Genomic DNA, 25,232 nt, shown 5'->3' with positions numbered 1-25,232 from the left:
AGGACCCTGAAGACCGACAACTCTAGCAACTTGCAGGAATACGGTTTTAACAAGGCATCCCTCCAATTAAGGGCCAAACTGCGACAGGGAGTAGAAGATGGTGACTACAACTAATAAATTGGAACAGCTCAAGCGTACAAAAACATTGGCGCTTAAGTGGCTCTCGTAATGGCAATACATGTATTTTCTCATCCCCCCCCTTCCTCTTTCAGCCCGAGACGCATTCCTCTTTGCATCTTCTGCAAGGCTGCAGTTTCTGGTTTAGAGTCCTTGCTTTTTTTTTCATTTTTATTCCTCCTCTGCCCCAAAGGCAGGTTTTGTTTGCAGGATTAGAAGCAAATAAATATTTATGTGATATGCAAATCGCGCTTGATAAGATACGAAGATGCCGCTGAGAATTGGGCGCTGCTCGGGGTTTGGGGAGGAGATTAGGCTGTGTCTGCTGGTATCCCAAATTCCTTTAAAAAAAAAAATACGGCAAGATTTAAGGGTTTTTTTTAAACGTATCTAGAAATGTCACAGCAAGAATGCAGGAAAGGAGATGAAGTGAAAGTGAATCAGTGGGTTTTAAGATGCACACATATTATTATTCCATAAGCTCAGTAGTTACCTGTAAACAGAACGGACTCCAGCTGTCTCTGTTTAACAAGAACAAGCCTCCTGTTACTTGTCCCTTGGAAATCACAGCCTTGTGTAATTTTTTTAGTGCATGTTTCTAGAGCGGTCATCCTGCAGAGTTCTATACCCTCCCCAGAGTGTTTCCAGAAGTTAAATCTCAGAGTGGAGTATGGAAGCAGCTTGTGCATGATCAGGCATGAATACATGTCCAAGTCAGCTCTAGAGCAGCAATTTTCAATGTTTATCTTCTCATACCACACTGACCTCTGTGGTCTTCTCTATGTCTTCTCTATGGGCCAGCCCTGGAATGGTGGACTTTAAGGTAAGGAACCACCGTCCGTTCTACATTAAAACTGCATCCAGTAAGATCTGTGGGACCAATGTAATGCAAAGGCGGTTTTTGATGCCGCAACTCTGTGTACACCAGTGGCATAGCTAGAGGGGTTTTGCAGGGAGTGCAAAATGGCTCCGAAGGGCAGGGGCCACTTGCACGCTGCGGTGAGGCTCCACACTCCCTCTAGCAGGGCACCTCCACTGGCTTACGCAGTTGGCTGTCCACCCAGAGGCTGGTTCCCACGCTTTCTCCTTGCTTTATCAGGGGTGAGATAACGGATCAGTCAAAAGTCTTTCGCCACTCGTCCTCTCTCAGTTTCACCAGCTGCCTCTTGTGGAACAGTGTACAAAATCTGAAGTTTTGCGCAGTGTGAGTGGAAGCATCCCTCATTTTTCCTGAGCTGTTCCACTTACCAAGGAGGCGAGATTTTTGGAACCTCTCTTTTTTGGATGCTTCTGACTGGCTGACTCGACCCAGCAATTGAATTTTTGTAAGCTTTCTGAAAAGGTAGCTTCGCTTGCCCTTGCTGCAATCTGTGCATACAAGCAAAATTTCCATCAGTGCCTCTGGTGATCTGCTTCCTGACAATCAGCTGCTTTTCTGCCTTCTAACTTATTTTATAGGCTATCTTTTCTGTAGTAAACTCCAATTTTGGTGTGAACTTCAGTGTTAAAGTGCTGCCTTCATTGACACGTGATTTGCTTCTGAGCCCAATTCAAAGTGCTGTGATGAGTTTACAGCAAGGGTGCCCAAATCCCCGCCCCGGGGCCATATGTGGCCCTCGAGGCCTCTCAATACGACCCTCAGGGAGCCCCCAGTCTCCAATGAGCATCTGGCCCTTTGGAGATTTGTTGAAGCCCACACTGGCCTGACGCAACTGCTGTCAGCGTGAGGCCAACTATTTGACCTCTCGTGTGAGCTGTGGGATGAGGGCTTCCTCCACGGCTTGCTGTTTCATGTCTGTGATGCAGTAGTGGCAGCAAAGGAAAGGCCAGCCTTGCTTTGTGCAAGACCTTTTATAGTTCTTGAGCTATTGTAAGACCTTCATTCATTCATATAAGTTCATCTTTAATATATTCATTTATGTAAATTTATTCAAATTTATTCCAATTTTAAATGTAAATTAATTCTTTTTTTAACCCCCGGCCCCCGGCACAGTGTCAGAGAGATGATGTGGCCCTCCAGCCAAAAACTTTGGACACCCCTGGTTTACAGTCCTAAGCCGTTTGGGCCCAAATACTTGGGTGCTGCATGTCCCCATATGAGTCAACCCATCCACTGGGGTCATCTGGAGAGGCCCTGTTCACCACCAGGGTGAGGTGAGGCAGAGAGAGGTGTCCTGCCACCACCAGAGGTGAGGTTGGTGTGTACCTGGGACATGGCCTACTTGGTAGCTGTACCCAGGTTGTAAAACTCTCTTCCCAACAAGACTTGGCTGACTGCAGCAGTCACCACTACTATGTCAAGTATTGTGTAAATCAGCTTGCTAAGTGCTTCCTGATGAAAAGGACTGATTGTATAGAACAGCATATAGTTCTCCAACTGTGGGTTTGGACCCTCTAGGTGAATTGTGAGCCAATTTCAGGTGGGCCTGAGCACCTAGCTCAGCCTTCATTGAAATTACAGAGCTGAAAATACAGGGTATGGAGCTGCCAGGCAAGACTGGCTCCTGGTGGGAGAGAGGCCTGGTGCTTTGAATAGGTGGGAAGATGGGATACTAGAAAGGGGGGGAGGGATGTGCTTCTGCTTTGACTTCTAGGCTGGAATGTTTGAATTCCAAGCTATGCAAAACAGCAGCACGAGCGCACTGTGTCACGGGCCCTTTGGCTGATCGTGGTTCAGGTTTGAATTGATGATGTCACTTCCAACCATGACGTCACTTCCAGGTTAATGACATCATTTCCGGTGGGTCCCAATAGATTGCCATTCTAAGAAATGGATCCTGGAGCTAAAAAATTTGAGAACTATTTGTATAGAACATGGGTGTCCAAAGTTTTTGGCAGGAGGGCCACATCATTCCTCTGACGCTGTGTTGGGGGCCGGGGGGAAAAAGAATTAATTTACATTTAAAATTTGAATAAATTCACATACGTTTACATAAATGAATATATTAAAGATTAACTTACATGAATGAATGAAGGTCGTGAAATAGCTCAAGGCCTATAAAAGGCCTTGCAGAAAGCAAGGCTGGCCTTTCCTCTGCTGCCGCTACTGCATCACAGATGTGAAACAGTAAGCAGTGGAAGAAGCTCTCATCCCACAGCTCACGCAAGAGGTCGAATAGTTGCCCTCACGCTAAGAGCAGTTGCATCGGGCCAGTGTGGGCTCCAACAAATCTCCAGAGGGCCAGAGGCTCATTGGAGACTGGGGGCTCCCTGAGGGCCACATTGAGAGGCCTCGAGGGCCGCAAGTGGCCCCAGAGCCGGGGTTTGGGGCAAGTGGCCCCAGGGCCGCATGTGGCCCCAGACCCCTGGTATAGAATGTTGGAGGAGAGAGGACAGCTGAGGTTTTGAGAAGATCCGGAGGACTGAAAGGGTGCAGGGGGTCCCCAAGTACCCAGGAACCCACATAATCCATATTGTTATTTATTACCATAGAAGGGTCATCTCTATAGAGGAAGTTAATATCTGTCTGGGCTTCCAGCAAGCAAAAGGAATGCTACATTTTGACCACCACCCTCACTGTAAATTCCTCTAAGGAAAACTGAGGCAGCCTGAGGAAGGATTATATGTGTCCCTGTGTATTTAGGGACCCTTTGGCTTCTCAAAATTTCCTTGGGTGTCCTCTCTCCAATTGACCTTTTCCAACTGTCATTCCAGCCACTCCACCATCATTCTAGATCAGTGATTTTCAACATTTTTCTTCTCATGGCACGCTGACCTCTATGAATTTCGCCTCTTCTGATGTCACTTCCAGCTTCCGGGAAACTCTTCCGAGTTCTACAGCTCTGTTTCTTGGGCAATTGTCTGTAGCAACAAATTGTTCTCTTCGTCCACTGACTCTGCCGGCAGAGGACGTGGGGCAGATAATTTGTTACTATAGATAGCTGCCCTAGAAACAGAGCCTGGAAGAGTTTCTGTGGACCTTTCACGGCATACCAGTGTGCCATGGCACTCTGAAAACCGCCGTTCTGGATACTCTCAGTCTCTCCCACCAGGCAGAAAGAACTCTGAAGCTGATGCACCCACCATTTTACAACACCACTTTGGAAGCAGATAGCAGACACTCACGTCTTCCATTGAGTCCTGGGCTTGTTTGAATGGTTTTATGGTGTCACCTATTGCACTTCCTGTTCTACTGTGATTAGGTTAATCCCGCATTTATTGAATTCTGTTCTCTTTTTTTTCTTTTTCTTTTTTTGGTATTAATTGGCTTTATGTTTGCGATGGTGTTATGATGTTGGTTTTGTATTTTAGTTTTTAAGGTAAACAGCAGTCTGTACATTGTATGGCCCATGTGAAATTTTACAGGCGCATACAACAAACGGAGATGGGTTCACATGCGCCAGTGTGACAATCTTGTGATCAGGGAGTCTTGGGTTCAGTTCAGGTTCATCAGTGTTTATCTCTCCAGTTCAGGCACGTTACATCAGTTTAGATCCATTTCCTGCAGAATAATCTCAAGCTCTTTTGCCAGCAGCCTGTAAGACTGAATACCAGGAGAACCAGACAGAAAATAATTACTTGTTGCAAGATTTTTTTTTTTTTTAAAGAACGTAAAAATAAAATGCATGCGAATGGATTAAAATAAAGGCAAAGGAATAATTAATTGCAAAATGGAACGCTGAGTGATTACTGAAACTCTTTATTATAACTTTGTGTGTTTTGGGGTTGAGCTCTGGACCAGCTCGAGGTAGCCAGAAGATGTTACGTGCTGGTTTGGTTCTGGTTCACTGAAAATACTTCTGAGAGCTGGTTTGGGCAGTTGCAGAGCTAACCTCTATGCCCAAGGGCACAGGACCGCAAAACCCCACAGTAACAGACTTGGTCTTCTACATGCCCTGGAGCAAAGGTCCATGATGCCGACGCACTCCGCTGCCCACATCACGCCACCCCCATACTTCCCCAGAGCAGCAGAACCTCACGCAATGCTGGGAATGACACAGAAAGCCTTGGGAGGTTTCCCACGCGTCCTTAAACAGTATCTCTGCGAAATCAGAAGTACTGTTTAAGATCGCATCAGAAACCTCACAAGGCTTTCTGAGCAGTCTGTAGCTGTGGCGCTCAAGGCATTAGCCCTGCTGCCCCCTGGCCCACCTCTGCCCCCCCAGAGGAGACTAACTTGCGCGACATCCTCTGGCCCTCCAAAAGCCTTCCAAGGCCTCCGGAGGGCCGTTAAACAGTACTTCCTATTTTCCGAAACCTGGAAATCCTAACGACCCTCCAGAGGTCTCAGAAGGCTTTTGGAGTGCCGGTGGACATAGTATGGGGCTTTCTCAGCCCTCAGAAGCATCCTGGAGGGTGAGTGGAGGCAGCAATGTGGTGGACGCAGTGGTGTCACCCCCATAGGCGTGAAGTCCGAAGTCTTTTGCCCGCCCAGGACCGCCAGTTGGTTTGCGGGCTATGTTTTGGTCAAACTCCATGAACGTTTCACAGGCCGTTTGGTCCCTCTCCGAGCTTTCCATGGTTGGACGCGTTCCTGCTTAATGTGCTTCCACCAAACGGTTGCTATTCCAAATTTGAAAAGGTGCGTGCCTGTTTTTCGGATCTGATTGTGCCCATTGCGTCAGGAAGGGCGGAGATGGCGAGGGAGGAGATGGCGAGGCGAGTCTCTGTAATTCCGGAGTCCCTGAGCACCTCGGGGAGCAAATTCTTCCCTTGGTGGCTCCTGGCTAGTCATTTATTGGTGGGAAGGTCTCTTGTTGGCCACATGGCCTTTGAGTAGAAAATACGCATGGACAGGACTCGAGTTCAGGGAGCTCCGTCACCAGGTGGGAAGCAACTGCCTTTTTATATTTATTCTTCTGGTCCTTGCCAGGCAGCGGAGAATAAAGATTTACAGTGTTTGGAAGATTAAAGGCCCTCGTTACATTGTTCAAATACCACGAGATTAGTTGCCATGCCGACAGATGCCAGTTGCCATAGGCACCATGGGGCCTGGAATTAAGATTGAGGATTTTTTTACCCCGGTCACGCAAACGGTAGCCGTGCTCCGCTGCTGTGGCGTGTTTTTAAAAAAGGGGGGAGAAGAAAGCAAATCTCGAAATAACAAGTTTCACCTTACGAGACTCTCTCGAGAAACCCGACTCTGGAAATTGTATCTTTTGGCCTCCGGTTTTGACTTTGGGGGTGGCCGGCGGTGTCTTTCCAAGGAATTTTGGCAAGGCCGCCGTTTCGTGGTTATGTCAGCAAACCGAACCTCTCAAAAAATAATAATCACGGTGACAATAATTAAATTAATAACTCCTTTACTGGCGTAGTCTCCAAGTGGCTTGATGTTCGGGGCCTCTCCCTTCCCCGCTGTCTTGTGGCAAGTTTTTGGATAAACCTCCTCTTGTTTTTCCAGTCCGAGACTTGTCCCTATTCCACCCCTTTGATTTTCCTTCCTCCGTCCCTCCTCCTCCTCCTGGCTTCTAGCGAAGGACGAATTGAAAGTGTGCCTGTTTTTTCTTGGCAAGTGAGTTGTTTGCTGCCAGGTTGAAGAGGTGACCATAAATAGATAAGGGATCAGCCAAAGGGCATTTGATTTTCCTTGGCCGTGCTGGCCTTCGTCCCCAGATTACACTTGCTGGACCACAGACCGTCATGTCGCTTGGTCCGGTTCTGTTTGGGGTTTGGTCGCAGCCCTCAGAACTTTGAGTTTGAATGAAAAGCAGGGCATACATTCAAGGGCACCAGAATGAGGTCTCTTGTTATCTGGTGTGCTCCCTGGGGCATTTGGTGGGCCGCTGTGAGATACAGGAAGCTGGACTAGATGGGCCTATGGCTTGATCCAGTGGGGCTGTTCTTATGTTCTAAACAAATAAATATTCTGGGTCTGGATACTTTCAGAATCGCTTTCTCCTATGACAGTGGTTCCCAACCTTTTTTCACTTGTGTACCCCCGAGGCAGCGCATTTTCATCAATTGTACCCCTTCTGTAAACAAAATGTTTATAATTAATATTAATAATATAAGCCCTCATCTCCCGTATACGAAAACCCATATTTAACATATTCATCTCTGTGTTTTTCTTTATGCTCGTTTGAAGAACAGATGACAATGCCTTTTCACTGTTTTGCACCAACTCTTTTGCACCAGACGTGTTGTGAGAAATTCTTGGTGATTGATCACTTTCCATATTATGTTTCAATTTTTTTACTGTACTGGTTTTCAGTCACTGATTCATACATGAAAAGATGACCAAAAGCTAGCTATTGGTGGGGTTTTTGCAGCCAGCCAGCTAGCTACCTTCCTTCCTGCCTTGCTGGCCCTACAACGCATTCTGGGGTCCTACCTGCCTTTTTCCACATTGATTTAGTTCTTTTTGAAGTACCCCTAAAGGTCCTGTAGAGTACCACTGGGGGTACACGTACCCCAGGTTGGGAACCACTCTCCTATAAGACTTGTTTTTAAAGAAGACCTTCAGAATTCCTGCTCTGGGTTTCTACACAATTGGGACTGGGGAATACTGTAGCTGCCAACATTTCACAAGTAGAAATTGATATATGCTCGTAAAGTTCTCAGTTCTACTCCCAAGGATGGTGGCCTTGGCTCTACGCCTGTTGCACATTGCCGAAGGCTTTATTTTATAGGCTGCGTCCATTTGTTTTGCCATCACGGGTCTTCCACCAGTGTAAAATCCTGAAGTTGTTTACTCTTTATATCAGATGTATGGTAGAAAAAAAATATAATTGGATTGTGAGCCCTTTTGAGACAGGGAAACATTTGGTTTTTTAATTTTTTTCTGTTGTTAAATGTTTATATATTTCATATGGCATATAAATACAAATATTCTTATATATATAAATATTGGCATATATTTATATATGACATATAAATATTTTTCATAATAATAAAATAAATAAAATAGCAATAAAAATAATAAATAGCAGCTTTACAATATGGAATTGAGAGCAAAATATTGAGAGTGAAATATATAGGGACAGGTGTCTTTTATACTCCTGTGTGTGCATTTAGGTGGGTATATATTAGAGACAAGATGTGTCCATTTCCCACTTGGACATTTAGGGCACAAGCCTAACCAGGTCTACTCAGAAGTAAGTCCTGTTTTGTTCAATGGGGCTTACTCTCAGAAAAGTGTGGTCAGGATTGCAGCTTTAACTTCTGTAGACTCCAGGGAGGGGGTTAAACCCTGAAGGATGCAATTCATACAAATGCAGTTTAAAAAAGCCATCCCCAAAATGCAAAAATTGGGATAAACAAGGGACAATTCGATTATGTTTTATTTCTTGTTGTACACTGCTTTGATTATCAGAAAAGCAGTGTATAAATCCTTTAAATCAATGGTTCTCACGCGTTTAGCACCAGGACCCACTTTTTAGAATGAGAGTCTGTCGGGACCCATCAGAAATGATGTCATGACCAGAAGTGACATCATCAAGCAGGAAAATTTTTGAAAAGTCTAGGCTGCAATCCTACTCACACTTACCCAGGATTAAGTCCCATTTACTATCATTGTTAAAAGCATATTACAGATCTGTAACATGTCCCCCAAATGCAGTCACATGCCATGGTGGCATCAAGTCAAATGTATTAAAAATAAAATATTGAAATGAATGGGGACCCACCTGAAATTGGCTCACGACCCACCTAGTGGGTCCCAACCCACAGTTTGAGGAACATCGCTTTAAATAAATAAATAAAACCGGGAGCACGCAATCAGAAGTGTGCTTAGTAAACAGGGTCATTTTGCGCATATGCAGTACTCAGGATAGGGACTTATTGGTGGTGGATACCATAGTCTTTCGAGACTGAAGGTTGCCAACCTGTCACTCCAAGACTATGGGGCTTCCTGCTGGAAAGGAGGTTTGTTCCACTCCTTTTTGGCCAGAATTTGGTAGCGGAGCACTTGCTTAGCATACAGAAAGACCTAGTTTGGGGCTTTGGCATTTCTAGGTAAGGCCATGAATGACCCTTCGCTGAAACCCTTGACAGTTACTTCCAGTCAGTGCTAAATGGACCAATGTGTATCTTTTTTTCTTGCTTATCTAATTTGTTGTATATCTGATTAATGTTTAAATGTGTCTTTTTAGATTAGAATTGTAAGCTGCTTCATAGACCCTTTGGGCTGAAAGATGGGGTGAAAATATTTTAATCAAATAAATTAATTGATATAAACCAGTCTTGAAGTGTCTTTGGAGAGGGGCACACAGATATTTGCAATCCAGCCTTGGCATAGACCCTTCTGATGTGGATTTTTTCCTTTTCCCAGGGGTCTCTAAACTTTTTGGCCAAGGGGCCCCATCAAATATCTGGCAGTGTCGCGGGCCCAAAAAATTTTTAAATATAAAATTTAAATAAATACATTTGAGATGGAACTTAGATGAATGAATAAATGACTAAATGGGCTCAAATTTCCAGGATTCCTCTAAACACCAACACACACCTCAGAAATAAAGCATACATTTAAAATGACCCCCATTCCCCCACCCCACAAGCACAGCTCTGGTCATGTTTGGTCAACTGTGCTAGAGGCTCTCAGGGGACCAGAGGCTGGCCACAGGTCACACCCACAGGTAGGAAGACCCCTGCCTTAAACTATCCAGCCTAAGAGATCTGTGTGACTCGAAAGCTTGCCTCTTATATCTCGAACCCTCACTCCTTGAAAGGCAGGCGTTCATTATCGGCGGCTTTGGAAGGTACGTTTTGATTGGCAAGGATTTTAACAGCCTCTCGAGGGAATGTAGAAAGCAATCTTTGTGATTAGCAAGGTGTGGGGGCGAGGAGGGAGAGGATAGGCAGCAGTTGATGAATCGAGACAGGCTTAGTTCACTAATGTACCCAGCTAATTTTAGTGTTCTGAAATGGTTTGGTTTGGTGGAATGTCATTGGGGTCCTTGCTTTGCCTGTTTGTGTACGGAGTTTGTTGTCAATCAGCCTGAAGAAAACACAGGTCATGGTTCAGGATGTGGACTCACCTCCCTGCATTACAATCTCTGAGCATGAACTGGAGGTTGTCCATGACTTTGTGTACCTTGGCTCAACGATCTCCGACACACATTCTCTCGATACCGAGCTAAACAAGCGCATCGGTAAAGCAGCTACCACGTTTTCCAGACTCACAAAGAGAGTCTGGTCCAACAAGAAGCTGACGGAACATACCAAGATCCAGGTCTACAGAGCTTGCGTCCTGAGTACACTTCTGTACTGCAGCGAGTCATGGACTCTTCGTTCACAACAGGAGAGGAAACTGAGCGCTTTCCACATGCGCTGCCTCCGACGCATCCTCGGCATCACCTGGCAGGACAAAGTTCCAAACAACACAGTCCTGGAACGTGCTGGAATCCCTAGCATGTATTCACTGCTGAAACAGAGACGCCTGCGTTGGCTTGGTCATGTCGTGAGAATGGATGATGGCCGGATCCCAAAGGATCTCCTCTATGGAGAACTCGTGCAAGGAAAGCGCCCTACAGGTAGACCACAGCTGCGATACAAGGACATCTGCAAGAGGGATCTGAAGGCCTTAGGGATGGACCTCAACAAGTGGGAAACCCTGGCCTCTGAGCGGCCCGCTTGGAGGCAGGCTGTGCAGCATGGCCTTTCCCAGTTTGAAGAGACACTTTGCCAACAGTCTGAGGCTAAGAGGCAAAGAAGGAAGGCCCATAGCCAGGGAGACAGACCAGGGACAGACTGCACTTGCTCCCGGTGTGGAAGGGATTGTCACTCCCGGATTGGCCTTTTCAGCCACACTAGACGCTGTGACAGAACCACCTTTCAGAGCGCGATACCATAGTCTTTCGAGACTGAAGGTTGCCAATACAATATTGTTGTCATTTGAATGGGATGGTGACAGATGTGGCAATCTTAGAGTTGTCATCTATTTCTGAAGCCACGTTGGATGTGGCTTTTTGCGTTATCGGCAAAGTAGGGTTGGCCAGTATTTTCCTGTTCTGGTCCATGCTCAGAGAATCAAGATGAAAAATTTAAATTTGGCCAATCTCTACTCACAATGCGGGTGTCAAGGTGGCATGGAGTGAAATGATGACAAATTTGGGCTCCGTTCAGACCAGGTTCATCCATATTTTTTTTTTAACTTCCTACTTCAATTCCAGTTTGGGCACTAACTTTAAAAAGTGCTAACCAGCTGAGATGCTCCAAACCAGTTTAAATCCGTTTCATTCATAATCATGTATGGGAAAATGTATGGGGAAATTATACATACTATGTTACAGAAAATGTTAAAATGTTCTGTCCCCTTTGTTCCAGAATTATTTCTCCTAAATATTATAATTATAATAGAAATATTAGACCTGTTTTGATTCACATCAACACTGCAGCAAGACTTTTATTTGCACAGATGTGGAAAAATATAGAGGTGCCAAATATGAACATGTTGATAGAAAAAATTTATGAAATAGTTGAAATGGATATTTTATCAGAAAGATTACATGATGATGGTAAATTAGATAGAATTAAGAATATATGGGAAGTTTTTGTTACAATTGGTTAGAAAGAGAATAAATAGAACAAAATAATTCAGAGCATGTGTCAGATCTGTAGTTGTTTGAAAGAGAAAAAAACCAAAACTGTACTATAGAGGAAACCTAATGTGTCTTCCCTTTGTATTCCCCCGACCTACGTATGTACCTTTGTACCTATCCCCATATATGAATAAAAAAAAACACAAAATGAATACATTTGTAGGTTTATGGTTTCACTGGAGGCAGAAAGATGACTCCGATATTTAAATATTCCTGTTGAATTTTTACAGTGCTTTTACAGAGAAAATACTCTCAACAGGAAAATGAAACTGTTAATTATACAGTTGAAAGCTGAGTGAGAAAATGATTTCCTTAACCCATTTTTGGCCGGCCCACAGGTGTACACATTGGGTCCCTGTTGCATATATGCAACGTTGGGCAGAAATGGCTTAAACCTATTACCACTGCTAAGGTTTCATGGTTCTGGATCCTGTTCAGATTCAGGGCAACCAAGAGATTTGAATTCAGTCCTGATTTACTGGGGAAAGCCACTCTGGACTGGCTTTTGGGGTTTGATTCAGGTTTGATTTGACACCCTTCAGGGAGCCAGGAAGTGGTGGATGATATAGTGTTGGGATCCAGGGCAAGCAGACAAGTGTTGCCTCTTCAGGAAGATCTAGTGGCCAGTCTTGATGTTGAAAGCAGTCCAGACTGCCCACCACATGGGGTAGCTGAGTCCAGAGCTACGGATTCCTGGTTCTTGTCCGCATCCAGCGGCCTCCCAACAGGTTGACAGCACAATCCTATGCGTGTCTACTCAGAAGTAAGTCCCAATGTATTCCATGGGGCTTATTCCCAGGGAAGTGTGTTTAGGTTTGCAGCCTGAGGGTCTAAGAGTGCAGAGATATCCGTGTGAATTCACTGAATGTTTTCTCTCTGGGGGAAAATTGTGTGTGAAGCAACTTTCAGAAGAAAGACAGGAATTTTATTGCTCGGGAGCAATTTTATTTTCTGCTGATTATTTAATCATCGTTATAATTGTCGTAGCTTTAATTTAATTGTCAGTTTTGCAAAGTGTTGACAGTTCAACCAGTGGGATGTCTGGGCAACTCACTGCTGGCTTTTGAGTTTTTATCAAGAATCAGTCACAGATTAATACGCCTACCTGCGAGTTTGGCTCACGGGTGCGCTGGCGAAATGACTCCACCCAGTTTGTATCGACTCCGCCCCCAACCCGTTCTTTTGCACTTGTCCCCAGCTGGTGAACTTTGAGCTTCTGATGAGAAACGCTGCCGGTCCCACAAACCTGAAGTCTTCCCCCTCTTGACAGTCCCGTCTCTTGCAGCCTAGACAGTGTCGGGGAAACGACAGAGAGAGGGAGGAAGAAAGGGTGGTAAACATTAAAAGATAAATGCCTTTGTGCACAGGGAAAAAAATACAGTTTTGCTTTGTTTCTGATATATCTGCGCTCTAGTGTCGGGTGGATGAAATTCCCAGGGGTTGAGTTTCTCCTCAGAGATGAGATGGATTGAGAATCAAAGGCAAAACTCCGTTGGGCAGTGGGGAGGGATTACACACCCATCCACCCTGCGCGCGCACCAGAGCACGGAAGTTCCATGATTGTACTCCCCATAAATATATGTATATAAACCCCTATATGTACAGTGGGTCCTCCTTATCTGTGGGCTTGGCATTTCAGGATCAGTGGGTGCTGAGCCCATGGCTGGAGGGCCTCACAGGATCTCCTGGATGCAACCAGAAGTGCCTGGATCATGTCCAGGAGGTCCTTTGCAGGACGCCCACGGATTTAATTATCAGCGGAAATGGGATCTGTGGGGGGTCCTGGAACAGATTCCCCGTGGATGCCAAGGACTCAATGTATTGTATTTTTTTCTTCAGCGCGCGCACACACACACACACACACACACACACACACACACACACACCCCTGGATCAGGGCCATTGCATGGAATGGGTTTAATTCTTTCTCCCTGCACCAATTCCCGAACTTAAATAAGAAATTGGCTTTTGGCTGCAGAAAGGTAAATTTTGGGGTCCATACGTGTTCCTTTTTGTGGCTAATAGCTGATTCAGGAGATTTGGACTGGAGCCAGTGAACCCTCTCCTACGTGTGTGATCTCCCTAAGGAGGGGTTACCTTGGTGACAGGTGAAATCAGTGGCAGCCAAGATCATCTCTCAGCAGCCTCTAACCACTATTTGTCCTGCCCACAATACCCCACGTAGTGTCACTCCTGCAGCATTTTGGGGGTTAAAAATGCACCCTCCATTCGTGTCCACCATGTTTTGTGGAGGGCCAGCATTTTATTGCCCACAGTGCCCCAGAGCAACGCTAAGGCTGGAAGCACTGTTGGAAAAAAGAAAATGGGCAGCTGGGCCTAGGGTTGGGGGTTGGCACCACCTGGAATGCCACTCGATACGCCTTTGTGGGTCTGCCGCATCAGTACTATTAAAAAAAATCACTGAACCCTTTCTGTGGCTTAGCATGTGCTGTCATTTGACGACAGTAAGGCTCAGGGTGAAATGAACCCTCTACCCCCTCAGACCCCTCACAATCTGCTACTGATGCAACCTGCATCAGCTGTCCTCATGGGTGGGCCAGCTCTCCCCAAGGCTGTCAGTGTTGATCATTGGGTAGTAGTTGATCGTCAGGCAGTAGGCCTGCTGGACACTTAGGGCGCAATCCTAACCAACTTTCCAGCACTGGCATAGCTGTGCCAGTGGGGCATGTGCTGCATCCTGCAGTTGGGGGGCAGTCACAGAGGCCTCCTCAAGGTAGGGCAGAGTTTGTTCCCTTACTTAGGAGCTGCATTGCCCTTATGCCAGTGCTGGAAAGTTGGGTTAGGACTGCGGCCACAGTCCCAAGGAGGATCCCATATGCTGGCCCTGGGCCTTTACAGACAGACTATTGCAACCTACATGAAAGCTGTGGTGTCTTCCACAAGGTGTAACAATGGGGGGGCCTGCTCTGTGAAGCAATTCATGACCTGAGTGTTGGGGTGCTGCAGGCGTGTTCCTGAGCTTTATCCCTGCAATTTTGACAAGTAGTGCTATGACACCTTAACCCTGTGGTAACCAATGCCCACATGCGGTCTGCTGGTTCTCCTTCCTCCCGCTTCCTTCTAAGCTTTTGCTCTCTTCTTGTTGCCATCATGATCTCCGTGTTTGCTCAGGCGTTTAGGAAAACCGCAACTCGAAACCCAAGTCTGATTTGTGCAAATTAGCCGGTTGTCATTGTATTTTTTGATCTGGTTTCTGGGGTTTTCCCCTCCCTCGACCCAGAAGACTCCAGTTTTGCATGACGGTTGTTTGTGGTCGTGACTTAGCAAATCTCTACTGGAAAAAATAAGAACATAAGAACAGCCCCACTGGATCAGGCCATAGGCCCATCTAGTCCAGCTTCCTGTATCTCACAGCGGCCCACCAAATGCCCCAGGGGGCACACCGGGTAACAAGAGACCTGCAAGGCTTCCTGGGAATTGTAGTTAAGAACATAAGAACAGCCCCACTGGATCAGGCCATAGGCCGATCTAGTCCAGCTTCCTGTATCTCACAGCGGCCCACCAAATGCCCCAGGGGGCACACCAGATAACAAGAGACCTGCAAGGCTTCCTGGGAATTGTAGTTAAGAACATAAGAACAGCCCCACTGGGTCAGGCCATAGGCCCATCTAGTCCAGCTTCCTGTATCTCACAGCGGCCCACCAAATGCCCCAGGGGGCACACCGGGTAACAAGAGACCTGCAAGGCTTCCTGGGAATTGTAGTTAAGAACATAAGAACAGCCCCACTGGATCAGGCCATAGGCCCATCTAGTCCAGCTTCCTGTATCTCACAGCGGCCCACCAAATGCCCCAGGGAGCACACCAGATAACAGGAGACCTGCAAGGCTTCCTGGGAATTGTAGTTAAGAACATAAGAACAGCCCCACTGGATCAGGCCATAGGCCCATCTAGTCCAGCTTCCTGTATCTCACAGCGGCCCACCAAATGCCCCAGGGAGCACACCAGGTAACAAGAGACCTAACAAGAAATGTATTTTTAATCAGGCCTGGAAGGATCTGTTGCCAAGTGTCAGGGTTGTGTGGGATGGGACTGATAGTGGCCAGTTGGAATATGTATATTTCTTATGGGTATTCTCTGTGTGCGTGAGTGTATTCCCTAAAAGAAAGAAAATACTTCTTTACCCAGCATGTGATTAATCCGTGGAACTCCTTGCTGCAGGATGTGGTGATGGAACCTGGTCCTGATGCGTTTAAAGGGGGATTAGACAGCTTTCTGGAGGAAAAGTTCATCACAGGCTGTAAGCCATGATGGGTATGTGCAATTTCCTAGGTTTTAGAAGCAGGCTACTTCAGAGTGCCAGGTGCAGGGAAGTGACAACAGGATGCAGATTTCTTGTTTGCATCTGGTGGGCCCACAGTGTTATGGGGAGATGGACAAGAGGAACCTTTGGCCTGATCCTGCGGGACTCTTCTTATGTTCTTATGTGAATATGTGTATACATACGTGGCCTGGAGCAGGCTGAAATCAAGGTCCGCAACAGCAAGCATACATTTGGGTGGTTGAAAAGGAAAGGACAGAGTTAAGAAGGTGGTGGTGAAACAGTTTTCTGCCCAGTCAGGCACTTGTTCCGTCTTGCTCAGTGTTGTCTACGTGGACTGGCAGCAGCTCTGTCAGGGTTTCAGAGTTTCCCAGCCCTTCCTGAAAATGTCAGGATTGAATCTAGGACCTTTTGGCAGGTAAGTCCTGTGCTCTCTTTCACTGAGCTGCTGCCCCATCGCCAAGAAATGGGTGCAGTGCTTCCTGGACACCTACAAGGGCGTTGGGAGCACTGGAAGTTGTCGCAAGAGAGGAAGGCAGCAACGTGTGACCCCAGGATTGTGCTGCTGCCAGGGACGGGAGGGTTTTTTTTTTTTAACCTAGCTGCAGCCAGCACTGCTGTCCTGGAGGGTTGGGGGGGGGTCTGGGGAGCCCTCCACAGGGCTCCCCATGCCTGCAAACATCTCCATAGAAGGAAAAAAGCCCGAAGGCCCCGTGTTTTTCTTTTCTTTTTGGGAGATGTTTGCAGGCATGAGGAGCCCTTCAGAGGTCTTCCTGGACCCCCCAGGACTGCAGTGCTGGCTGCACCTTGGTCAAAACACCCCTCTCATCCCCAGCAGCAGCAGGTGTGTTCTAGGTTGGGCTGGATTGCTCAAAGTGAGGAATCAGGCCTGGTGCCATTGTTATATGGTGGTTGGCAACCTTCAGTCTGGAAAGACTATGGTATAAGCCTACAGCACCTGGTATTCCCAGGTGGTCTCCCATCCAAGTACTAACCAGGCCTGACCCTGCTTAGCTTCCAAGATCATGGTATAAGCCTACAGCACCCGGTATTCCCAGGCGGTCTCCCATCCAAGTACTAACCAGGCCTGACCCTGCTTAGCTTCCCAGATCATGGTATAAGCCTACAGCACCTGGTATTCCCAGGCGGTCTCCCATCCAAGTACTAACCAGGCCTGACCCTGCTTAGCTTCCGAGATCAGACGAGATCGGGCATGTGCAGGGTAACAGTTGCCTATTGATTTCCCGCCCCCCCCCCCTGCTGATGAGCTGCAGTTCCACCTCTGGCCATTATCTGGGTGGCGCTGCTGTGCTGCAGACCTCAGCCCAACCACTTCCTCTGCTTCTGAACCACCGTGGTGGCGCGAGGTGCCTGAGACCTGTGGCCAGAGCCCCTGACTTGAGACCCCCTGAGGGCCTTACGCTCACCTACCGCACTCCTTTGCTAGGAGGGCATTTGAACCCAGGCCTTCCAAGTCCTATTCCATGCAATCTACTACGTGAAAGTTATATAAATGCATCTCCTTTGTGTAATTTGTGCAAAAAATCCAAGCTGCCTCTGTATTAAACTCCCTCCCCCCCCCATTTTTGTATAGTGTGGCGTCTGCCAACAGGTCCCCAAGTTCAATGGTATCATAACCGCAGGCAAGTGGCTGTACTTTGCTTGGTCTTGTTTTGCTTCTGTTGTAAAATGGTAGCTGTGCCATGGCGTTCTTCCCCCCCAAATCATCTCTCAGCAAGGCTTCGATGAAGGTTAAATCCTGGCCTGGTTGAAATCAATAGGAGCTTTGTTACTGACTTTGGGGTTGGAGCTGTGTCTGTGTGTGTGTGTGTGTGTGTGTGTGTAGATGGGGAGGGGGGTGAGATTAATCTTTAATTGCTTCTTGGCTGCACTTCAAACAGTCCTTTTTGTAATAAGATTTTCCATTGTGATCAGAGTTTGCTGGAGGATATAGGTCATTTTTGCTCAGCTTTGTCAAAAATTGTGATTCTCCCCCCCCCCCACTTTTTTTCCTGATAAAAAACTCCAGTTGAGCCCTTTGCTTTAAAAATATACGGTTAGTTAAAACCGCCTGCTGGAATGGTGGAGTTTTCCCCACCTGACGGGTCCTCCCCCCTGGCTTGTGTTGCTCCATCATTTTTAATGGGCATGTGGGACCAATTATTTATTTCCTGCAGAAATGTATGTTAAGATGGCCCAGGAGCCGCTTTGAATTAGTGTGAAAAGATCCTTGGGTTGTTTTTTTTTTTTTTTTGGGCGAGGGGGGGTAAAGGAGGAGGAAAATTCCCTCACATAAAAGAACTTTTGGAGTAAAAAGACGGGGAAGTCGATAAACATTGATTCAGTCGGAAGAACGGTGTTAGAAGATTCCAATCCATGCATTTAAAAAAGGGGAAAAACTGAGGAAGTCAGAGTTAAGATGGGCTCTTGATAAGAGAGGAAGCTTTGAAAAAACCCACAGCAACAAGAAAAACAACAGTCTGTACCAGAGATCATTTTAGATGGCTGGGGGCTGCATAGTTTTCTTATGGGGTTGGAAGGAAAGGACAGCAAAATTTTGCATGGGGGTTCTTAGGAAACCGAAGAACCCAATGCAAAAGTTTGCTGTCCTTTCCTTTCAGCCCCTCCCAGTTTTGCCTTAAACCCTGCCCACCCTGTCTTGTCACAGCCCGTGCAAAATGTGCAAAATGTGCCCGTGCAAAATGTGACTTGTGTGGGCAGCTCTCAGTCTGGCAACAGTTTGGGAATTTTATGCTAGGAAGCTGCTTTGTCCTGAGACTTTGGTCCATATGGCTCAGTTGCACTGACAAGGCAACACTGACGTTTACCCAGCATGTACTTAATCTGTGGAACTCCTTGCCACAGGATATAATGATGGCACCTGGCTTAGATGCCTTCAAAAAGGGGATTGGACAGATTTATGGAGGAAACATCCATCACAGGTTACAAGGCATGATGGATATGTGCAGCCTCCTGGTTTTTAGAGGTCAGCTGTCTCTGAATGCCAGATTCAAGGGAATGGCAACAGGATGCAGGTCTCTTGTTGTCTTGTTTGCTCCTGGAAGCATCTGGTAGGCCACAGTGAATTGCAGGCAGCTGGGGTAGGTGGACCTTTGACCTGATCCAGCAGGGCTCTTCTTATATTCTTAACTACTCTGCAGGGTTTCAAAGGGGAGCCTGTCCCAGCCCTACTTGGAGATGCCAGATATTGAACCTGGGGCCTTCTGCATGCAGAGCAGGGTTCAGCCACTGAGCTACGGTCCCTTTCCCATGTTCTACTTCACTAGATGAGGGATGGGACAAAATCTGTGTTAGCAAAATCTGGGGTAATAATAATAAACTTGATTTCTATCCCGCCCTTCTCCCTAAAGGGACCCAGGGCGGCTTTCTTTCTACCTTCACAAGAGATGCTCAGATTGCTCACAGAAAAACGATAGCCTGTATCAGTCGTTTAGCTGATTAGCTTGGGGGTGGGGAACAGTAAGCACTTCAAGCGCTGCAACATGGTGTGAAGAGTGGCCAACTCCCTGTCAGAGCCATTCGGGCAGTATGTTTTCCAAGTGGTGTCTCCTGCATATTGCTGTCGCTGCCCGGAATGGCTCTGACGGCAAGTGGGAGCGACTGCTTACACAGCGCATTGTAGCGCCTGCAGTACTGACTGTTTTGCCCCCCCTCTAGCTATACTACTGGTTTGCATGTGAGACTCTTGTATGCAAAATATTGGAAAGAGGAAAGAGATCAATAAGAACATAAGAAGAGTCTCTGGATCAGGCCCAGGGCTCATCTAGTCCAGCTTCCTGCATCTCACAGCGACCTGCTAGATGCTTCAGGGAGCATTCAAGACCACAAGTTACTCTTGTGCCACTCAGTGGCGTAGCTGGAGGGGGGGTGGAGCACCCAATCTGGCAGGGGGTGGCAAGCGGCCCCTCCCTTGGGAGTCGTTCCTGGCGAGGGGAGCAAAACAGAGCCATATGGCTCCGAAGGGAGGGGCCGCTTGCCCACCCCCTGCCAGAGTGGGTGCTCCGCCCCCTCCAGCTACGCCGCCTCAGCAATCTGGGCAGCTAGTGTAACCTGAACATATATGAAACCTCCTTCAGTTGAGTCAGGCCCTTGGTCTTTGCCTACATTAGCAGCTCCCCAGGGTTTCAGGCAGGGGGTCTTTCCTAGCCCTGGAAATGCTGCCAGGGATTGAATCTGGCAGCCATGCAGATTCATGCCGTGCAAAGTAGGTGCTCTGTTACTGAGATATGGCCCCATCTTCAAAAGGTGGATATATGGATTTCTGGGATTCTGAAATTCATAGGTTATCACACATGAGTTTGGCTGTACTTGTCATAAGAGGCGACTAAACAGCCACCGGGTAGATGGGACTCGTCAGCCTGGGAAGGCAGCTCATCTGAGAGAAGGAAAACTCTGATCCCAAACCTCCACTGCCTTGTGGCTACATCCAGTTGTGGAAAAGGCTTCAGGAGTCAACCTCGAGGCAAAATCCGGAGCCGGAGTCCCTGAGGCAGTTCATGGCTGAACACAGTCACGTTCTGGCAACTCCTGCGACGCCGCTGGAACCAACCGTATTGGCCTCTGCCTTTCCATTGGACCATTTCAGCGACGTGGAGAGGGGGGATCTGCTGCATGGGTAACAGCCTATCCTCCATACCTACTTTACCCAGGCTTCGCGCACTGGAGAGGACACTCTGTTCCAGAACCACCATTCAGAGTGTGACACCATAGTCTTCCGAGACTGAAGGATGCCAACAACATCACACATGAATTCTGTGTCTCTGTGTGCATTTTGTTGCTTTCCAGTTTTCCTTGGGCAAGCAAGGAAGCTGTACGAAGTTTAGTACAACCGTAAACTCCATCTGCAGACATTTTATTAAAAGGATTTGCAAACCAGGGGGAATCTAGAAAGCTCCCGTCAGCTTGTAAACGGAAAAAGATGCAAGTGTATCAGGTTAATGGGCCCAAGAGGATTTTATTGGAGTTTTCACTCCAATAGAGGAGTGAAAGGAGTGCACCGCAGGAGAGAGGAGTTTAGTGTGATTGGAAACTCTGCATGGGGAGGGGAGGGGACCTGCAACGGCAGCATTGCTAGGTATGGCAGAAATGCAGTTTGCCGTGGTTTCGTCTTACGGAACGGTGGCTGTCGTTCTCAGCTCTCACTAGGAAGGTGGTTCCTTGGAGATAGCAACCCAGGGAAAGAGGCAGATGAGAGGTGAGAGACTGGAAGACAGAATAAAGAGGGAAGAAAGAAAAGAGAAAAGAAAGAGAAAAGAGCACTCCCCACCAATAAATCTTGCACTGGGCAATCCTTCCTCTTGGAAGAATGGTCTGCTAGAACAGCAAAACTCTCTCCTTTTGGGTTCTGTAGTTTGGTTTGGTTTGTCTCAGACCAGTTTTCTCCTTTCCATTTTCTTCATTGAGGCTACTTTCTTCATATTTTAATATCTTTTAATATCTTTTTAAGTACCTGGTTACAGGCCTCATTCTTTTATGATTTGCTGCTCTATGCTCTTTTTATCTGACTACAGTTTTTATGATATGCTGTTAATATCCTTTTCTCTGTTTTTAAATTATGTTTTTAATTTGTTTTAACCTTGTTGTAAGCCGCCTTGAGTCCCTCCGGGGAGAAAGGCGGGGTAGAAATAATAATAATAATAATAATAATAATATTGACAATTGAGATAAGCTTTGCAAGAGGTCAGCTGTTAAGTCAAAGCAGAGCTGCTTGTTTCTGGTGGTTAGGCTGAGCAGCAGAGGCTGTTCAAGAGGTTGATTCTAAGGACAAAGCAGGCCCTGGTGATAGACAGTTCAAATGAGCAACACCAGCTTTGCAAGATTTTGTTTGAGCAAAAGCAAAATCCAGCAGTGTTCTACAATTGTCCTGTCTCAGTCTCGTTAACTGAAAAACCCAAAAGAGCGGTGGTTTTTTTGGTTAAAGATCTAGTAGAACAACTGAACTATCACACAAAATATACTATTAATCGCACCTGCTACCCCACAAAGGAAAAAATTCAGGACAGATATTTACCAGGGACAGATGCTATAAAACAGAGGCTATGCTTATCAGTAGAGACTGTTGAAGCCTATGCATTGGTCACTGGAAATCTTGAACACAGGACACTGCCTTACTTAGGAGTCGGCCCCTTGGTCCAAGTAGATCAGTGCTGTCTGCACAGACCAGCAGCAGCTCTGTGGGGTTTCAGATATGGGTCTTTCCTAGGTTTATTTGAAGATGCTGCTCAGGATTGAACCTGCAGCTCTCTGTATGTCAAGCAGGTGAACTATCGCCTCTTCTAAATCTCCCATCTTCTGAGTTTATTAGACTTAAAGGCTAGCTGTTTGCCTCTTCAGACTGATGCAGTATTCAGACTTCTTTGGACTGATGCCAGCTGTGGGTTGGGACCCAAGGGGGTCAGGACCTGATTTCTGGTGGATCCCTCAGAGCCTCCAATGAAAACATGGGTGATGGAAAGATCAGATAAATCATTGCCTCAAGCCCTGAGGCTATTCCAACAGCAGGTAACTGCTAACTGCCCTGCAAAGTGCTGAGCGCCTGCAGTTTGCAAGCTTGTGTGAATATAGGGAGATAAATGTTGGAGCATCTTTCTTCTGGTGTGTTTTCTTTTCCAAATCCATCAATGACAAGTAGTTGGGGGAGGGGAGGAAAAGGCTGGATCACAGAACTAAGCCCTTGAAGCCTTGAGGCCATTCATTAGGGCTGCCTCATTATGACAAATGGATCACTTTTTTTTTTGCGCAAATCAATCAATCAAATATTACTTGTAAATAAATAATTAAAAATATTATTTCTTTCTAGACCACTTAAAAAAAAAAATCTTGTAAAGCTGGGTGGATCCCCAAATTTTAAAAAGTGGGTCCCAGTGCTAAAAAGTTTGGCAACCACTAGACTAATGCAAGCATTAGGCCAGCATTGCACGGTTGCAGCGACTGTTACCCTGCAGATGCCCGATGATCTCGGAAGCTAAGCAGGGTCAGGCCTGGTTAGTACTTGGATGGGAGACCGCCTGGGAATACCGGGTGCTGTAGGCTTATACCAGAGTCTTTCAAGACTGAAGGTTGCCAACCAGGCCAGCATTTGATGAAGCACCCAAAGACTTCTGTAAATATGTTCCTGAAGGAAGGCAAACACTCTTTCTATTGTGCCCCCTCCTCTGGAAGTACCCCCTCCCCTTCATTCCACTTCCAGATGCTTCCTCCCTCTCATCGGCTCGCTTCTGCCGGAAATCTGTCTGTGACCGTTATAACCGGTTTGTGTCGCTTTTGCTCCCTTTCTTTTTCCATTCCAGAGTCTCTGTAATAAAGAGCCTGACTGCTGGAGAAAGTGATTCCAACGGTGGTGGTCGAGCGTTGTGTGTGCCTTGCGCAGTTAGGAAGCAGCCGTTGTACGGTGTTAGACGCTTGGCTCGTCCTGCCCAGCGTAACCTACTCTGACTGGCAGTGGTTCTCCAAGGCAGAGAGGGAACTTTCCCAGCCCTCTCATCTGAGATCTTTTAAATGGAGATTGAACCTGGGACCTTCTGCTCTCCTACTCACCTGTGCTATTGACCGTCCCTTTACTTATATAAGATCCATTCAGACTGTTGTGCCACCTGGTCACTACTCAGGCGGGCAGTGTTTCTCCGTCGTCTCAGGCAGAGGCCTTTCCCATCCGGTGGAACCACAGATGATGCACACTGGAAAGTGTCCTTTCAGTTCTCATACCCCAAGCTTCTCATCCATCGTTATATGTTGCTTAAGAACAAGGTCAGCCTATCCATGAGGCCAGCTGTAGTGGTTGCCTTGGGAAGCAGATTTGGGGGGGGGGGTGCCCATCTCTTTTTGCCAACTTGCCTCCCTCCCACTGCTTCTCCTTCTCCGTCCACTCCCTGGATTGGGAAAGGAAGGGCGGGCAGAGAGGAAGAGGCAATGTGGAGGTGAGCGAAGTGCTGAGCTAGGACGTTGGAGAGTGGGAGAAGCAGAGGCTGGCACATTGGGTACGGGGATGGGGTCTTAGCATTTGACACGCTGACCCAGGTGTCAGGAGGTCTTGGGGATAGCCTTGCTGAAGAATCCTCCTCCTCCTGCTTCTTATAAATGCCTTTAAAAGGGGATTGGACCGTTTCCTAGAAGAAAAGTCCATCACAGGTTACAAGCCGTGATGGGTTTGTGCAGCCTCCTGGTTTTAGAAGTAGGCCACCTCAGAATGCCAGGTGCAAAGGAATGGCAATGGGATGCAGGTATCTTGTGGCCTGATCCAGAGGGGCTCTTCTGATGTTCTTATGCTTTTCAACAACAAAGCTCACAAAGCAGTTTACATGGCAAAAGACAACCTTTAGATTGCGTTCCTCTCCTCTGCAGCCTTACCTCTTACGTCCATTTGAAAAACAGAAGAATGTTTGGTCCTTTGGATCAGGGGTGCCCAAACCCCAGCCCTGGGGCCACTTGCGGCCCTCGAGGACTCTCAATGCAGCCCTCAGGGACCCCCAGTCTCCAATGAGTCTCTGGCCCTCTGTAGATTTGTTGGAGCCCCCACTGGCCCGACGCAGCTGCTCTTAGCATGAGGGCAACTGTTTGACCTCTTGCGTGAGTGTGGGATGAGGGCTCCTGCCACTGCTTGCAGTTTCACGTCTGTGATGCAGTAGAGGCAGCAAAGGAAAGGCCGGCCTTGCTTTGTACAAGGCCTTTTACTAACCTCAGGGCAGGGACTTGTGTTCTTGAACTCTGAAAACCGCTGTGCACGTTGGTGGCACAAAATCATTAGTGCAAAATCAGGACAAAAATATCCAATGATGCCGTTTGCCTGTGTTGTTATTATTCACTATTGAGAGGGCCCCGTCAACGTGCATTTGACTCATTATTCACCAGGAACATTTGGCCATTGTGTAATAGCTCTGATGGTGATTGTAATTTTACTGCCAGGGGCAGGTATCAGAATGCAGGTGATTTGCCTGATAATTAGAGCACTGGCTGTTTTTGCATGCGGAACCGGATGCCGTGCAGGAATGGCTCCGAAAGGTCATAGGTGCTCCTCCTTTGAGTAAAGAAAGTTCGCTGCTCTTCTCCCAGGGTCACTTCATTCTGCTCCCCCTTCTCTGAGCACCACTTCTTGTTGCAGTGGCATAGCTAGAGGGGGTGCAAAGCCCTAAGTTTTGCAGGTGCCTAAACGCACCACGCAAGCAGCCCCTCCGGCTCCCCTTTGGAGCCATTCCGGGTGATGGGAGCAAAATGGAGGTGAATGCAGGGAGGTGAATACCTCCATTTTGCTTCCACCACCCCTCCCACCAGAGGGGCTGCTTGCACAGCTGGTTCAGGTACCTGCAAAACTTAGTGCTTTGCCCTAGGTGCTTTGCCCCCT

At 47.1% G+C, this 25,232-nt stretch overlaps 1 protein-coding gene and 1 pseudogene across 7 annotated transcripts in view; one reads left to right on the top strand and one right to left on the bottom strand.

Annotated features, from left to right (window-relative positions):
• Positions 1-25,232, top strand: part of GTF2IRD1 (GTF2I repeat domain containing 1) — a 93,545-nt gene that overhangs the window by 20,687 nt on the left and 47,626 nt on the right. Inside the window, exon 1 of one of the 7 annotated variants that reach the window (XM_066636171.1) lies at positions 15,782-15,867. The exons of the other annotated variants lie outside the window; for them this stretch is intronic. The gene's annotated coding sequence lies outside the window, so the exon portion shown is untranslated. Of the gene's footprint in view, positions 1-15,781; positions 15,868-25,232 lie in introns of those variants that run through there. 7 annotated transcript variants of the gene reach the window in all.
• Positions 16,995-17,115, bottom strand: LOC136659706 (5S ribosomal RNA; annotated as a pseudogene).

Source organism: Tiliqua scincoides, chromosome 8, assembly GCF_035046505.1.
Source record: "Tiliqua scincoides isolate rTilSci1 chromosome 8, rTilSci1.hap2, whole genome shotgun sequence".
Classification (NCBI taxonomy): Eukaryota; Metazoa; Chordata; class Lepidosauria; order Squamata; family Scincidae; genus Tiliqua; species Tiliqua scincoides.
This window is presented reverse-complemented; position numbering and strand designations above follow the sequence as displayed.